A 17,998-nucleotide genomic window follows, 5' to 3' on the forward strand; every position below is an offset into this window, starting at 1 on the left:
GGATGCCACTAGGTACACTGAGTGTTTGCTAGTATAATGGCTTAGTTATAATGAGTTGGAGTGTGCAATGCAGGCAGACGTGCTGCAAATGTCTTTGCACTAGTGGGAGTAGACAAAAGTCCAATAGCCACGTTTAGGATGCCACTAGGTACACTGGGTGTTTGCTAGTATAATGGCTTAGTTATAATGAGTTGGAGTGTGCAATGCAGGAAGACGTGCTGCAAATATCTTTGCACTAGTGGGACTAGACAAAAGTCCAATAGCCACGTTTAGGATGCCACTAGGTACACTGAGTGTTTGCTAGTATAATGGCTTAGTTATAATGAGTTGGAGTGTGCAATGCAGGCAGACGTGCTGCAAATGTCTTTGCACTAGTGGGACTAGACAAAAGTCCAATAGCCACGTTTAGGATGCCAGTAGGTACACTGAGTGTTTGCTAGTATAATGGCTTAGTTATGAGTTGGAGTGTGCAATGCAGGCAGACGTGCTGCAAATATCTTTGCACTAGTGTGACTAGACAAAAGTCCAATAGCCACGTTTAGGATGCCACTAGGTACACTGAGTGTTTGCTAGTATAATGGCTTAGTTATAATTAGTTGGAGTGTGCAATGCAGGCAGACATGCTGCAAGTGTCTTTGCACTAGTGGGACTAGACAAAAGTCCAATAGCCACGTTTAGGATTCCACTAGGTACACTGAGTTTTTGCTAGTATAATGGCTTAGTAACAATAAGTTTGAGTGTGCAATGCAGGCAGACGTGCTGCAAATGTCTTTGAACTAGTGGGACTAGACAAAAGTCAAATAGCCACGTTTAGGATGCCACTAGGTACACTGAGTGTTTGCTAGTATAATGGCTTAGTTATGAGTTGGAGTGTGCAATGCAGGCAGACGTGCTGCAAATATCTTTGCACTAGTGTGACTAGACAAAAGTCCAATAGCCACGTTTAGGATGCCACTAGGTACACTGAGTGTTTGCTAGTATAATGGCTTAGATATAATGAGTTGGAGTGTGCAATGCAGGCAGACGTGCTGCAAATGTCTTTGCACTAGTGGGACTAGACAAAAGTCCAATAGCCACGTTTAGGATGCCACTAGGTACACTGAGTGTTTGCTAGTATAATGGCTTAACTATAATGAGTTGGAGTGTGCAATGCAGGCAGATGTGCTTCAAATATCTTTGCACTAGTGGGACTATACAAAAGTCCAATAGCCACATTTGGGATGCCACTAGGTACACTCAGTGTTTGCTAGTATAATGGCTTAGTAACAATAAGTTTGAGTGTGCAATGCAGGAAGTCGTGCTGCAAATATCTTTGCACTAGTGGAACTATACAAATGTCCAATAGCCACGTTTAGGATGCCACTAGGTACACTGAGTGTTTGCTAGTATAATGGCTTAGTTATAATGAGTTGGAGTGTGCAATGCGGGCAGACGTGCTGCAAATATCTTTCCACTAGTGGGACTAGACAAAAGTCCAATAGCCACGTTTAGGATGCCACTAGGTACACTCAGTGTTTGCTAGTATAATTGCTTAGTTATAATGAGTTGGAGTGTGCAATGCAGGCAGATGTGCTGCAAATTTCTTTGCACTAGTGGGACTAGACAAAAGTCCAATAGCCACGTTTAGGATGCCACTAGGTACACTGAGTGTTTGCTAGTATAATGGCTTAGTTATGAGTTGGAGTGTGCAATGCAGGCAGACGTGCTGCAAATATCTTTGCACTAGTGGGACTATACAAAAGTCCAATAGCCACATTTAGGATGCCACTAGGTACACTCAGTGTTTGCTAGTATAATGGCTTAGTAACAATAAGTTTGAGTGTGCAATGCAGGAAGTCGTGCTGCAAATATCTTTGCACTAGTGGAACTATACAAATGTCCAATAGCCACGTTTAGGATGCCACTAGGTACACTGAGTGTTTGCTAGTATAATGGCTTAGTTATAATGAGTTGGAGTGTGCAATGCGGGCAGACGTGCTGCAAATATCTTTCCACTAGTGGGACTAGACAAAAGTCCAATAGCCACGTTTAGGATGCCACTAGGTACACTCAGTGTTTGCTAGTATAATTGCTTAGTTATAATGAGTTGGAGTGTGCAATGCAGGCAGATGTGCTGCAAATTTCTTTGCACTAGTGGGACTAGACAAAAGTCCAATAGCCACGTTTAGGATGCCACTAGGTACACTGAGTGTTTGCTAGTATAATGGCTTAGTTATGAGTTGGAGTGTGCAATGCAGGCAGACGTGCTGCAAATATCTTTGCACTAGTGGGACTATACAAAAGTCCAATAGCCACGTTTAGGATGCCACTAGGTACACTGAGTGTTTCCTAGTATAATGGCTTACTTATAATGAGTTGGAGTGTGCAATGCAGGCAGACGTGCTGCAAATATCTTTGCACTAGTGGGACCAGACAAAAGTCCAATAGCCACGTTTAGGATGCCACTAGGTACACTGAGTGTTTGCTAGTATAATGGCTTAGTTATAATGAGTTGGAGTGTGCAATGCAGGCAGACGTGCTGCAAATGTCTTTGCACTAGTGGGACTAGACAAAAGTCCAATAGCCACGTTTAGGATGCCACTAGGTACACTGAGTGTTTGCTAGTATAATGGCTTAGTTATGAGTTGGAGTGTGCAATGCAGGAAGACGTGCTGCAAATATCTTTGCACTAGTGTGACTAGACAAAAGTCCAATAGCCACGTTTAGGATGCCACTAGGTACACTGAGTGTTTGCTAGTATAATGGCTTAGTTATAATGAGTTTGAGTGTGCAATGCAGGCAGATATGCTGCAAATATCTTTGCACTAGTGGGACTAGACAAAAGTCCAATAGCCACGTTTAGGATGCCACTAGGTACACTGAGTGTTTGCTAGTATAATGGTTTAGTTATAATGAGTTGGAGTGTGCAATGCAGACAGACGTGCTGCAAATATCTTTGCACTAGTGGGACTAGACAAAAGTCCAATAGCCACGTTTAGGATGCCACTAGGTACACTGAGTGTTTGCTAGTATAATGGCTTAGTTATAATGAGTTTGAGTGTGCAATGCAGGCAGACATGCTGCAAATATCTTTGCACTAGTGGGACTAGACAAAAGTCCAATAGCCACGTTTAGGATGCCACTAGGTACACTGAGTGTTTGCTAGTATAATGGCTTAGTTATAATGAGTTGGAGTGTGCAATGCAGGCAGACGTGCTGCAAATATCTTTGCACTAGTGGGACTAGACAAAAGTCCAATAGCCACGTTTAGGATGCCACTAGGTACACTGAGTGTTTGCTAGTATAATGGCTTAGTTATAATGAGTTGGAGTTTGCAATGCAGGCAAACGTGCTGGAATTGTCTTTGCACTAGTGGGACTAGACAAAAATCCAATAGCCACGATTAGGATGCCACTAGGTACACTGAGTGTTTGCTAGTATAATGTATTTGTTATAATGAGTTGGAGTGTGCAATGCAGGCAGACATACTGCAAATATCTTTGCACTAGTGGGACTAGACAAAAGTCCAATAGCCACGTTTAGGATGCCACTAGGTACACTGAGTATTTGCTAGTATAATGGATTAGTTATAATGAGTTGGAGTGTGCAATGCAGGCAGATGTGCTGCAAATATCTTTGCACTAGTGGGACTATACAAAAGTCCAATAGCCACATTTAGGATGCCACTAGGTACACTCAGTGTTTGCTAGTATAATGGCTTAGTAACAATAAGTTTGAGTGTGCAATGCAGGAAGTCGTGCTGCAAATATATTTGCACTAGTGGGACTATACAAAAGTCCAATAGCCACGTTTAGGATGCCAATAGGTACACTGAGTGTTTGCTAGTATAATGGCTTAGTTATAATGAGTTGGAGTGTGCAATGCGGGAAGACCTGCTGCAAATATCTTTGCACTAGTGGGACTAGACAAAAGTCCAATAGCCACGTTTAGGATGCCACTAGGTACACTGAGTGTTTGCTAGTATAATGGCTTAGTTATGAGTTGGAGTGTGCAATGCAGGCAGACGTGCTGCAAATATCTTTGCACTAGTGGGACTAGACAAAAGTCCAATAGCCACGTTTAGGATGCCACTAGGTACACTGAGTGTTTGCTAGTATAATGGCTTACTTAAAATGAGTTGGAGTGTGCAATGCAGGCAGACGTGCTGCAAATATCTTTGCACTAGTGTGACCAGACAAAAGTCCAATAGCCACGTTTAGGATGCCACTAGGTACACTGAGTGGTTGCTAGTATAATGGCTTAGTTATAATGAGTTGGAGTGTGCAATGCAGGCAGACGTGCTGCAAATGTCTTTGCACTAGTGGGACTAGACAAAAGTCCAATAGCCACGTTTAGGATGCCACTAGGTACACTGAGTGTTTGCTAGTATAATGGCTTAGTTATGAGTTGGAGTGTGCAATGCAGGAAGACGTGCTGCAAATATCTTTGCACTAGTGTGACTAGACAAAAGTCCAATAGCCACGTTTAGGATGCCACTAGGTACACTGAGTGTTTGCTAGTATAATGGCCTAGTTATAATGAGTTTGAGTGTGCAATGCAGGCAGATATGCTGCAAATATCTTTGCACTAGTGGGACTAGACAAAAGTCCAATAGCCACGTTTAGGATGCCACTAGGTACACTGAGTGTTTGCTAGTATAATGGCTTAGTTATAATGAGTTGGAGTGTGCAATGCAGGCAGACGTGCTGCAAATATCTTTGCACTAGTGGGACTAGACAAAAGTCCAATAGCCACGTTTAGGATGCCACTAGGTACACTGAATGTTTGCTAGTATAATGGCTTAGTTATAATGAGTTTGAGTGTGCAATGCAGGCAGACATGCTGCAAATATCTTTGCACTAGTGGGACTAGACAAAAGTCCAATAGCCACGTTTAGGATGCCACTAGGTACACTGAGTGTTTGCTAGTATAATGGCTTAGTTATAATGAGTTGGAGTGTGCAATGCAGGCAGACGTGCTGCAAATATCTTTGCACTAGTGGGACTAGACAAAAGTCCAATAGCCACGTTTAGGATGCCACTAGGTACACTGAGTGTTTGCTAGTATAATGGCTTAGTTATAATGAGTTGGAGTTTGCAATGCAGGCAAACGTGCTGCAATTGTCTTTGCACTAGTGGGACTAGACAAAAATCCAATAGCCACGTTTAGGATGCCACTAGGTACACTGAGTGTTTGCTAGTATAATGTATTTGTTATAATGAGTTGGAGTGTGCAATGCAGGCAGACATACTGCAAATATCTTTGCACTAGTGGGACTAGACAAAAGTCCAATAGCCACGTTTAGGATGAAACTAGGTACACTGAGTGTTTGCTAGTATAATGGCTTAGTTATAATGAGTTGGAGTGTGCAATGCAGGCAGACGTGCTGCAAATGTCTTTGCACTAGTGGGACTAGACAAAAGTCCAATAGCCACGTTTAGGATGCCACTAGGTACACTGAGTATTTGCTAGTATAATGGATTAGTTATAATGAGTTGGAGTGTGCAATGCAGGCAGATGTGCTGCAAATATCTTTGCACTAGTGGGACTATACAAAAGTCCAATAGCCACATTTAGGATGCCACTAGGTACACTCAGTGTTTGCTAGTATAATGGCTTAGTAACAATAAGTTTGAGTGTGCAATGCAGGAAGTCGTGCTGCAAATATATTTGCACTAGTGGGACTATACAAAAGTCCAATAGCCACGTTTAGGATGCCACTAGGTACACTGAGTGTTTGCTAGTATAATGGCTTAGTTATAATGAGTTGGAGTGTGCAATGCGGGAAGACCTGCTGCAAATATCTTTGCACTAGTGGGACTAGACAAAAGTCCAATAGCCACGTTTAGGATGCCACTAGGTACACTGAGTGTTTGCTAGTATAATGGCTTAGTTATGAGTTGGAGTGTGCAATGCAGGCAGACGTGCTGCAAATATCTTTGCACTAGTGGGACTAGACAAAAGTCCAATAGCCACGTTTAGGATGCCACTAGGTACACTGAGTGTTTGCTAGTATAATGGCTTACTTAAAATGAGTTGGAGTGTGCAATGCAGGCAGACGTGCTGCAAATATCTTTGCACTAGTGGGACTGGACAAAAGTCCAATAGCCACGTTTAGGATGCCACTAGGTACACTGAGTGTTTGCTAGAATAATGGCTTAGTTATAATGAGTTGGAGTGTGCAATGCAGGCAGACGTGCTGCAAATGTCTTTGCACTAGTGGGACTAGACAAAAGTCCAATAGCCACGTTTAGGATGCCACTAGGTACACTGAGTGTTTGCTAGTATAATGGCTTAGTTATGAGTTGGAGTGTGCAATGCAGGCAGACGTGCTGCAAATATCTTTGCACTAGTGGGACTAGACAAAAGTCCAATAGCCACGTTTAGGATGCCACTAATTACACTGAGTGTTTGCTAGTATAATGGCTTAGTTATAATGAGTTGGAGTGTGCAATGCAGGCAGACGTGCTGCAAATATCTTTGCACTAGTGGGACTAGACAAAAGTCCAATAGCCACGTTTAGGATGCCACTAGGTACACTGAGTGTTTGCTAGTATAATGGCTTAGTTATAATGAGTTGGAGTGTGCAATGCAGGCAGACGTGCTGCAAATGTCTTTGCACTAGTGGGACTAGACAAAAGTCCAATAGCCACGTTTAGGATGCCACTAGGTACACTGAGTGTTTGCTAGTATAATGGCTTAGTTATAATGAGTTGGAGTGTGCAATGCAGGCAGACGTGCTGCAAATGTCTTTGCACTAGTGGGACTAGACAAAAGTCCAATAGCCACGTTTAGGATGCCACTAGGTACACTGAGTGTTTGCTAGTATAATGGCTTAGTTATGAGTTGGAGTGTGCAATGCAGGCAGACGTGCTGCAAATATCTTTGCACTAGTGGGACTAGACAAAAGTCCAATAGCCACGTTCAGGATGCCACTAATTACACTGAGTGTTTGCTAGTATAATGGCTTAGTTATAATGAGTTGGAGTGTGCAATGCAGGCAGACGTGCTGCAAATATCTTTGCACTAGTGGGACTAGACAAAAGTCCAATAGCCACGTTTAGGATGCCACTACGTACACTGAGTGTTTTCTAGTATAATGGCTTAGTTATAATGAGTTGGAGTGTGCAATGCAGGCAGACGTGCTGCAAATGTCTTTGCACTAGTGTGACTAGACAAAAGTCCAATAGCCACGTTTAGGATGCCACTAGGTACACTGAGTGTTTGCTAGTATAATGGCTTAGTTATAATGAGTTGGAGTGTGCAATGCAGACAGACGTGCTGCAAATGTCTTTGCACTAGTGGGACTAGACAAAAGTCCAATAGCCACGTTTAGGATGCCACTAGGTACACTGAGTGTTTGCTAGTATAATGGCTTAGTAACAATAAGTTTGAGTGTGCAATGCAGGCAGACGTGCTGCAAATATCTTTGCACTAGTGGGACTATACAAAAGTCCAATAGCCACGTTTAGGATGCCACTAGGTACACTGAGTGTTTGCTAGTATAATGGCTTAGTTATAATGAGTTGGAGTGTGCAATGCAGGCAGACATGCTGCAAATATCTTTGCACTAGTGGGACTAGACAAAAGTCCAATAGCCACGTTTAGGATGCCACTAGGTACACTGAGTGTTTGCTAGTATAATGGCTTAGTTATAATGAGTTGGAGTGTGCAATGCAGGCAGACGTGCTGCAAATGTCTTTGCACTAGTGGGAGTAGACAAAAGTCCAATAGCCACGTTTAGGATGCCACTAGGTACACTGGGTGTTTGCTAGTATAATGGCTTAGTTATAATGAGTTGGAGTGTGCAATGCAGGCAGACGTGCTGCAAATATCTTTGCACTAGTGGGACTAGACAAAAGTCCAATAGCCACGTTTAGGATGCCACTAGGTACACTGAGTGTTTGCTAGTATAATGGCTTAGTTATAATGAGTTGGAGTGTGCAATGCAGGCAGACGTGCTGCAAATGTCTTTGCACTAGTGGGACTAGACAAAAGTCCAATAGCCACGTTTAGGATGCCAGTAGGTACACTGAGTGTTTGCTAATATAATGGCTTAGTTATGAGTTGGAGTGTGCAATGCAGGCAGACGTGCTGCAAATATCTTTGCACTAGTGTGACTAGACAAAAGTCCAATAGCCACGTTTAGGATGCCACTAGGTACACTGAGTGTTTGCTAGTATAATGGCTTAGTTATAAATAGTTGGAGTGTGCAATGCAGGCAGACATGCTGCAAGTGTCTTTGCACTAGTGGGACTAGACAAAAGTCCAATAGCCACGTTTAGGATTCCACTAGGTACACTGAGTTTTTGCTAGTATAATGGCTTAGTAACAATAAGTTTTGTGTGTGCAATGCAGGCAGACGTGCTGCAAATGTCTTTGAACTAGTGGGACTAGACAAAAGTCAAATAGCCACGTTTAGGATGCCACTAGGTACACTGAGTGTTTGCTAGTATAATGGCTTAGTTATGAGTTGGAGTGTGCAATGCAGGCAGACGTGCTGCAAATATCTTTGCACTAGTGTGACTAGACAAAAGTCCAATAGCCACGTTTAGGATGCCACTAGGTACACTGAGTGTTTGCTAGTATAATGGCTTAGATATAATGAGTTGGAGTGTTCAATGCAGGCAGACGTGCTACAAATGTCTTTGCACTAGTGGGACTAGACAAAAGTCCAATAGCCACGTTTAGGATGCCACTAGGTACACTGAGTGTTTGCTAGTATAATGGCTTAGTTATGAGTTGGAGTGTGCAATGCAGGCAGACGTGCTGCAAATATCTTTGCACTAGTGGGACTAGACAAAAGTCCAATAGCCACGTTTAGGATGCCACTACGTACACTGAGTGTTTGCTAGTATAATGGCTTAGTTATAATTAGTTGGAGTGTGCAATGCAGGCAGACGTGCTGCAAATGTCTTTGCACTAGTGTGACTACACAAAAGTCCAATAGCCACGTTTAGGATGCCACTAGGTACACTGAGTGTTTGCTAGTATAATGGCTTAGTTATAATGAGTTGGAGTGTGCAATGCAGACAGACGTGCTGCAAATGTCTTTGCACTAGTGGGACTAGACAAAAGTCCAATAGCCACGTTTAGGATGCCACTAGGTACACTGAGTGTTTGCTAGTATAATGGCTTAGTAACAATAAGTTTGAGTGTGCAATGCAGGCAGACGTGCTGATTGCACTAGTGGGACTATACAAAAGTCCAATAGCCACGTTTAGGATGCCACTAGGTACACTGAGTGTTTGCTAGTATAATGGCTTAGTTATAATGAGTTGGAGTGTGCAATGCAGGCAGACGTGCTGCAAATATCTTTGCACTAGTGGGACTAGACAAAAGTCCAATAGCCACGTTTAGGATGCCACTAGGTACACTGAGTGTTTGCTAGTATAATGGCTTAGTTATAATGAGTTGGAGTGTGCAATGCAGGCAGACGTGCTGCAAATGTCTTTGCACTAGTGGGAGTAGACAAAAGTCCAATAGCCACGTTTAGGATGCCACTAGGTACACTGGGTGTTTGCTAGTATAATGGCTTAGTTATAATGAGTTGGAGTGTGCAATGCAGGCAGACGTGCTGCAAATATCTTTGCACTAGTGGGACTAGACAAAAGTCCAATAGCCACGTTTAGGATGCCACTAGGTACACTGAGTGTTTGCTAGTATAATGGCTTAGTTATAATGAGTTGGAGTGTGCAATGCAGGCAGACGTGCTGCAAATGTCTTTGCACTAGTGGGACTAGACAAAAGTCCAATAGCCACGTTTAGGATGCCAGTAGGTACACTGAGTGTTTTCTAGTATAATGGCTTAGTTATGAGTTGGAGTGTGCAATGCAGGCAGACGTGCTGCAAATATCTTTGCACTAGTGTGACTAGACAAAAGTCCAATAGCCACGTTTAGGATGCCACTAGGTACACTGAGTGTTTGCTAGTATAATGGCTTAGTTATAGCTAGTTGGAGTGTGCAATGCAGGCAGACATGCTGCAAGTGTCTTTGCACTAGTGGGACTAGACAAAAGTCCAATAGCCACGTTTAGGATTCCACTAGGTACACTGAGTTTTTGCTAGTATAATGGCTTAGTAACAATAAGTTTGAGTGTGCAATGCAGGCAGACGTGCTGCAAATGTCTTTGAACTAGTGGGACTAGACAAAAGTCAAATAGCCACGTTTAGGATGCCACTAGGTACACTGAGTGTTTGCTAGTATAATGGCTTAGTTATGAGTTGGAGTGTGCAATGCAGGCAGACGTGCTGCAAATATCTTTGCACTAGTGTGACTAGACAAAAGTCCAATAGCCACGTTTAGGATGCCACTAGGTACACTGAGTGTTTGCTAGTATAATGGCTTAGATATAATGAGTTGGAGTGTGCAATGCAGGCAGACGTGCTGCAAATGTCTTTGCACTAGTGGGACTAGACAAAAGTCCAATAGCCACGTTTAGGATGCCACTAGGTACACTGAGTGTTTGCTAGTATAATGGCTTAACTATAATGAGTTGGAGTGTGCAATGCAGGCAGATGTGCTTCAAATATCTTTGCACTAGTGGGACTATACAAAAGTCCAATAGCCACATTTAGGATGCCACTAGGTACACTCAGTGTTTTCTAGTATAATGGCTTAGTAACAATAAGTTTGAGTGTGCAATGCAGGAAGTCGTGCTGCAAATATCTTTGCACTAGTGGAACTATACAAATGTCCAATAGCCACGTTTAGGATGCCACTAGGTACACTGAGTGTTTGCTAGTATAATGGCTTAGTTATAATGAGTTGGAGTGTGCAATGCGGGCAGACGTGCTGCAAATATCTTTCCACTAGTGGGACTAGACAAAAGTCCAATAGCCACGTTTAGGATGCCACTAGGTACACTGAGTGTTTGCTAGTATAATGGCTTACTTATAATGAGTTGGAGTGTGCAATGCAGGCAGACGTGCTGCAAATATCTTTGCACTAGTGGGACCAGACAAAAGTCCAATAGCCACGTTTAGGATGCCACTAGGTACACTGAGTGTTTGCTAGTATAATGGCTTAGTTATAATGAGTTGGAGTGTGCAATGCAGGCAGACGTGCTGCAAATGTCTTTGCACTAGTGGGACTAGACAAAAGTCCAATAGCCACGCTTAGGATGCCACTAGGTACACTGAGTGTTTGCTAGTATAATGGCTTAGTTATGAGTTGGAGTGTGCAATGCAGGAAGACGTGCTGCAAATATCTTTGCACTAGTGTGACTAGACAAAAGTCCAATAGCCACGTTTAGGATGCCACTAGGTACACTGAGTGTTTGCTAGTATAATGGCTTAGTTATAATGAGTTTGAGTGTGCAATGCAGGCAGATATGCTGCAAATATCTTTGCACTAGTGGGACTAGACAAAAGTCCAATAGCCACGTTTAGGATGCCACTAGGTACACTGAGTGTTTGCTAGTATAATGGCTTAGTTATAATGAGTTGGAGTGTGCAATGCAGGCAGACGTGCTGCAAATATCTTTGCACTAGTGGGACTAGACAAAAGTCCAATAGCCACGTTTAGGATGCCACTAGGTACACTGAGTGTTTGCTAGTATAATGGCTTAGTTATAATGAGTTTGAGTGTGCAATGCAGGCAGACATGCTGCAAATATCTTTGCACTAGTGGGACTAGACAAAAGTCCAATAGCCACGTTTAGGATGCCACTAGGTACACTGAGTGTTTGCTAGTATAATGGTTTAGTTATAATGAGTTGGAGTGTGCAATGCAGGCAGACGTGCTGCAAATATCTTTGCACTAGTGGGACTAGACAAAAGTCCAATAGCCACGTTTAGGATGCCACTAGGTACACTGAGTGTTTGCTAGTATAATGGCTTAGTTATAATGAGTTGGAGTTTGCAATGCAGGCAAACGTGCTGCAATTGTCTTTGCACTAGTGGGACTAGACAAAAATCCAATAGCCACGTTTAGGATGCCACTAGGTACACTGAGTGTTTGCTAGTATAATGTATTTGTTATAATGAGTTGGAGTGTGCAATGCAGGCAGACATACTGCAAATATCTTTGCACTAGTGGGACTAGACAAAAGTCCAATAGCCACGTTTAGGATGCCACTAGGTACACTGAGTGTTTGCTAGTATAATGGTTTAGTTATAATGAGTTGGAGTGTGCAATGCAGGCAGACGTGCTGCAAATATCTTTGCACTAGTGGGACTAGACAAAAGTCCAATAGCCACGTTTAGGATGCCACTAGGTACACTGAGTGTTTGCTAGTATAATGGCTTAGTTATAATGAGTTGGAGTTTGCAATGCAGGCAAACGTGCTGCAATTGTCTTTGCACTAGTGGGACTAGACAAAAGTCCAATAGCCATGTTTAGGATGCCACTAGGTACACTAAGTGTTTGCTAGTATAATGGTTTACTTATAATGAGTTGGAGTGTGCAATGCAGGCAGATGTGCTGCAAATGTCTTTGCACTAGTGGGACTATACAAAAGTCAAATAGCCACATTTAGGATGCCACTAGGTACACTCAGTGTTTGCTAGTATAATGGCTTAGTAACAATAAGTTTGAGTGTGCAATGCAGGAAGTTGTGCTGCAAATATCTTTGCACTAGTGGGACTATACAAAAGTCCAATAGCCACGTTTAGGATGCCACTAGGTACACTGAGTGTTTGCTAGTATAATGGCTTAGTTATAATGAGTTGGAGTGTGCAATGCGGGCAGACGTGCTGCAAATATCTTTGCACTAGTGGGACTAGACAAAAGTCCAATAGCCACGTTTAGGATGCCACTAGGTACACTCAGTGTTTGCTAGTATAATGGCTTAGTTATAATGAGTTGGAGTGTGCAATGCAGGCAGATGTGCTGCAAATGTCTTTGCACTAGTGGGACTAGACAAAAGTCCAATAGCCACGTTTAGGATGCCACTAGGTACACTGAGTGTTTGCTAGTATAATGGCTTAGTTATGAGTTGGAGTGTGCAATGCAGGCAGACGTGCTGCAAATATCTTTGCACTAGTGGGACTAGACAAAAGTCCAATAGCCACGTTTAGGATGCCACTAGGTACACTGAGTGTTTGCTAGTATAATGGCTTAGTTATGAGTTGGAGTGTGCAATGCAGGAAGACGTGCTGCAAATATCTTTGCACTAGTGTGACTAGACAAAAGTCCAATAGCCACGTTTAGGATGCCACTAGGTACACTGAGTGTTTGCTAGTATAATGGCTTAGTTATAATGAGTTTGAGTGTGCAATGCAGGCAGACATGCTGCAAATATCTTTGCACTAGTGGGACTAGACAAAAGTTCAATAGCCACGTTTAGGATGCCACTAGGTACACTGAGTGTTTGCTAGTATAATGGCTTAGTTATAATGAGTTTGAGTGTGCAATGCAGGCAGATATGCTGCAAATATCTTTGCACTAGTGGGACTAGACAAAAGTCCAATAGCCACGTTTAGGATGCCACTAGGTACACTGAGTGTTTGCTAGTATAATGGCTTAGTTATAATGAGTTGGAGTGTGCAATGCAGGCAGACGTGCTGCAAATATCTTTGCACTAGTGGGACTAGACAAAAGTCCAATAGCCACGTTTAGGATGCCACTAGGTACACTGAGTGTTTGCTAGTATAATGGCTTAGTTATAATGAGTTTGAGTGTGCAATGCAGGCAGACATGCTGCAAATATCTTTGCACTAGTGGGACTAGACAAAAGTCCAATAGCCACGTTTAGGATGCCACTAGGTACACTGAGTGTTTGCTAGTATAATGGTTTAGTTATAATGAGTTGGAGTGTGCAATGCAGGCAGACGTGCTGCAAATATCTTTGCACTAGTGGGACTAGACAAAAGTCCAATAGCCACGTTTAGGATGCCACTAGGTACACTGAGTGTTTGCTAGTATAATGGCTTAGTTATAATGAGTTGGAGTTTGCAATGCAGGCAAACGTGCTGCAATTGTCTTTGCACTAGTGGGACTAGACAAAAATCCAATAGCCACGTTTAGGATGCCACTAGGTACACTGAGTGTTTGCTAGTATAATGTATTTGTTATAATGAGTTGGAGTGTGCAATGCAGGCAGACATACTGCAAATATCTTTGCACTAGTGGGACTAGACAAAAGTCCAATAGCCACGTTTAGGATGCCACTAGGTACACTGAGTGTTTGCTAGTATAATGGTTTAGTTATAATGAGTTGGAGTGTGCAATGCAGGCAGACGTGCTGCAAATATCTTTGCACTAGTGGGACTAGACAAAAGTCCAATAGCCACGTTTAGGATGCCACTAGGTACACTGAGTGTTTGCTAGTATAATGGCTTAGTTATAATGAGTTGGAGTTTGCAATGCAGGCAAACGTGCTGCAATTGTCTTTGCACTAGTGGGACTAGACAAAAGTCCAATAGCCATGTTTAGGATGCCACTAGGTACACTAAGTGTTTGCTAGTATAATGGTTTACTTATAATGAGTTGGAGTGTGCAATGCAGGCAGATGTGCTGCAAATGTCTTTGCACTAGTGGGACTATACAAAAGTCAAATAGCCACATTTAGGATGCCACTAGGTACACTCAGTGTTTGCTAGTATAATGGCTTAGTAACAATAAGTTTGAGTGTGCAATGCAGGAAGTTGTGCTGCAAATATCTTTGCACTAGTGGGACTATACAAAAGTCCAATAGCCACGTTTAGGATGCCACTAGGTACACTGAGTGTTTGCTAGTATAATGGCTTAGTTATAATGAGTTGGAGTGTGCAATGCGGGCAGACGTGCTGCAAATATCTTTGCACTAGTGGGACTAGACAAAAGTCCAATAGCCACGTTTAGGATGCCACTAGGTACACTCAGTGTTTGCTAGTATAATGGCTTAGTTATAATGAGTTGGAGTGTGCAATGCAGGCAGATGTGCTGCAAATGTCTTTGCACTAGTGGGACTAGACAAAAGTCCAATAGCCACGTTTAGGATGCCACTAGGTACACTGAGTGTTTGCTAGTATAATGGCTTAGTTATGAGTTGGAGTGTGCAATGCAGGCAGACGTGCTGCAAATATCTTTGCACTAGTGGGACTAGACAAAAGTCCAATAGCCACGTTTAGGATGCCACTAGGTACACTGAGTGTTTGCTAGTATAATGGCTTAGTTATGAGTTGGAGTGTGCAATGCAGGAAGACGTGCTGCAAATATCTTTGCACTAGTGTGACTGGACAAAAGTCCAATAGCCACGTTTAGGATGCCACTAGGTACACTGAGTGTTTGCTAGTATAATGGCTTAGTTATAATGAGTTTGAGTGTGCAATGCAGGCAGACATGCTGCAAATATCTTTGCACTAGTGGGACTAGACAAAAGTCCAATAGCCACGTTTAGGATGCCACTAGGTACACTGAGTGTTTGCTAGTATAATGGCTTAGTTATAATGAGTTGGAGTGTGCAATGCAGGCAGACGTGCTGCAAATATCTTTGCACTAGTGGGACTAGACAAAAGTCCAATAGCCACGTTTAGGATGCCACTAGGTACACTGAGTGTTTGCTAGTATAATGGCTTAGTTATAATGAGTTTGAGTGTGCAATGCAGGCAGACATGCTGCAAATATCTTTGCACTAGTGGGACTAGACAAAAGTCCAATAGCCACGTTTAGGATGCCACTAGGTACACTGAGTGTTTGCTAGTATAATGGCTTAGTTATAATGAGTTGGAGTGTGCAATGCAGGCAGACGTGCTGCAAATATCTTTGCACTAGTGGGACTAGACAAAAGTCCAATAGCCACGTTTAGGATGCCACTAGGTACACTGAGTGTTTGCTAGTATAATGGCTTAGTTATAATGAGTTGGAGTGTGCAATGCAGGCAGACGTGCTGCAATTGTCTTTGCACTAGTGGGACTAGACAAAAATCCAATGGCCACGTTTAGGATGCCACTAGGTACACTGAGTGTTTGCTAGTATAATGGCTTAGTTATGAGTTGGAGTGTGCAATGCAGGCAGACGTGCTGCAAATATCTTTGCACTAGTGGGACTAGACAAAAGTCCAATAGCCACGTTTAGGATGCCACTAGGTACACTGAGTGTTTGCTAGTATAATGTATTTGTTATAATGAGTTGGAGTGTGCAATGCAGGCAGACGTACTGCAAATATCTTTGCACTAGTGGGACTAGACAAAAGTCCAATAACCACGTTTAGGATGAAACTAGGTACACTGAGTGTTTGCTAGTATAATGGCTTAGTTATAATGAGTTGGAGTGTGCAATGCAGGCAGACGTGCTGCAAATGTCTTTGCACTAGTGGGACTAGACAAAAGTCCAATAGCCACGTTTAGGATGCCACTAGGTACACTGAGTGTTTGCTAGTATAATGGATTAGTTATAATGAGTTGGAGTGTGCAATGCAGGCAGATGTGCTGCAAATATCTTTGCACTAGTGGGACTATACAAAAGTCCAATAGCCACATTTAGGATGCCACTAGGTACACTCAGTGTTTGCTAGTATAATGGCTTAGTAACAATAAGTTTGAGTGTGCAATGCAGGAAGTCGTGCTGCAAATATATTTGCACTAGTGGGACTATACAAAAGTCCAATAGCCACGTTTAGGATGCCACTAGGTAAACTGAGTGTTTGCTAGTATAATGGTTTAGTTATAATGAGTTGGAGTGTGCAATGAGGGAAGACGTGCTGCAAATATCTTTGCACTAGTGGGACTAGACAAAAGTCCAATAGCCACGTTTAGGATGCCACTAGGTACACTCAGTGTTTGCTAGTATAATGGCTTAGTTATAATGAGTTGGAGTGTGCAATGCAGGCAGATGTGCTGCAAATGTCTTTGCACTAGTGGGACTAGACAAAAGTCCAATAGCCACGTTTAGGATGCCACTAGGTACACTGAGTGTTTGCTAGTATAATGGCTTAGTTATGAGTTGGAGTGTGCAATGCAGGCAGACGTGCTGCAAATATCTTTGCACTAGTGTGACTAGACAATAGTCCAATAGCCACGTTTAGGATGCCACTAGGTACACTGAGTGTTTGCTAGTATAATGGCTTACTTAAAATGAGTTGGAGTGTGCAATGCAGGCAGACGTGCTGCAAATATCTTTGCACTAGTGGGACCAGACAAAAGTCCAATAGCCACGTTTAGGATGCCACTAGGTACACTGAGTGTTTGCTAGTATAATGGCTTAGTTATAATGAGTTGGAGTGTGCAATTCAGGCAGACGTGCTGCAAATGTCTTTGCACTAGTGAGACTAGACAAAAGTCCAATAGCCACGTTTAGGATGCCACTAGGTACACTGAGTGTTTGCTAGTATAATGGCTTAGTTATGAGTTGGAGTGTGCAATGCAGGCAGACGTGCTGCAAATATCTTTGCACTAGTGTGACTAGACAATAGTCCAATAGCCACGTTTAGGATGCCACTAGGTACACTGAGTGTTTGCTAGTATAATGGCTTAGTTATAATGAGTTTGAGTGTGCAATGCAGGCAGACATGCTGCAAATATCTTTGCACTAGTGGGACTAGACAAAAGTCCAATAGCCACGTTTAGGATGCCACTAGGTACACTGAGTGTTTGCTAGTATAATGGCTTAGTTATAATGAGTTGGAGTGTGCAATGCAGGCAGACATGCTGCAAATATCTTTGCACTAGTGGGACTAGACAAAAGTCCAATAGCCACGTTTAGGATGCCACTAGGTACACTGAGTGTTTGCTAGTATAATGGCTTAGTTATAATGAGTTGGAGTGTGCAATGCAGGCAGACGTGCTGCAAATGTCTTTGCACTAGTGGGACTAGACAAAAGTCCAATAGCCACGTTTAGGATGCCACTAGGTACACTGAGTGTTTGCTAGTATAATGGCTTAGTTATGAGTTGGAGTGTGCAATGCAGGCAGACGTGCTGCAAATATCTTTGCACTAGTGGGACTAGACAAAAGTCCAATAGCCACGTTTAGGATGCCACTAGGTACACTGAGTGTTTGCTAGTATAATGGCTTAGTTATAATGAGTTTGAGTGTGCAATGCAGGCAGACATGCTGCAAATATCTTTGCACTAGTGGGACTAGACAAAAGTCCAAT

Source organism: Anomaloglossus baeobatrachus, chromosome 4 (assembly GCF_048569485.1).
Source record: "Anomaloglossus baeobatrachus isolate aAnoBae1 chromosome 4, aAnoBae1.hap1, whole genome shotgun sequence".
NCBI classification, from domain to species: domain Eukaryota; kingdom Metazoa; phylum Chordata; class Amphibia; order Anura; family Aromobatidae; genus Anomaloglossus; species Anomaloglossus baeobatrachus.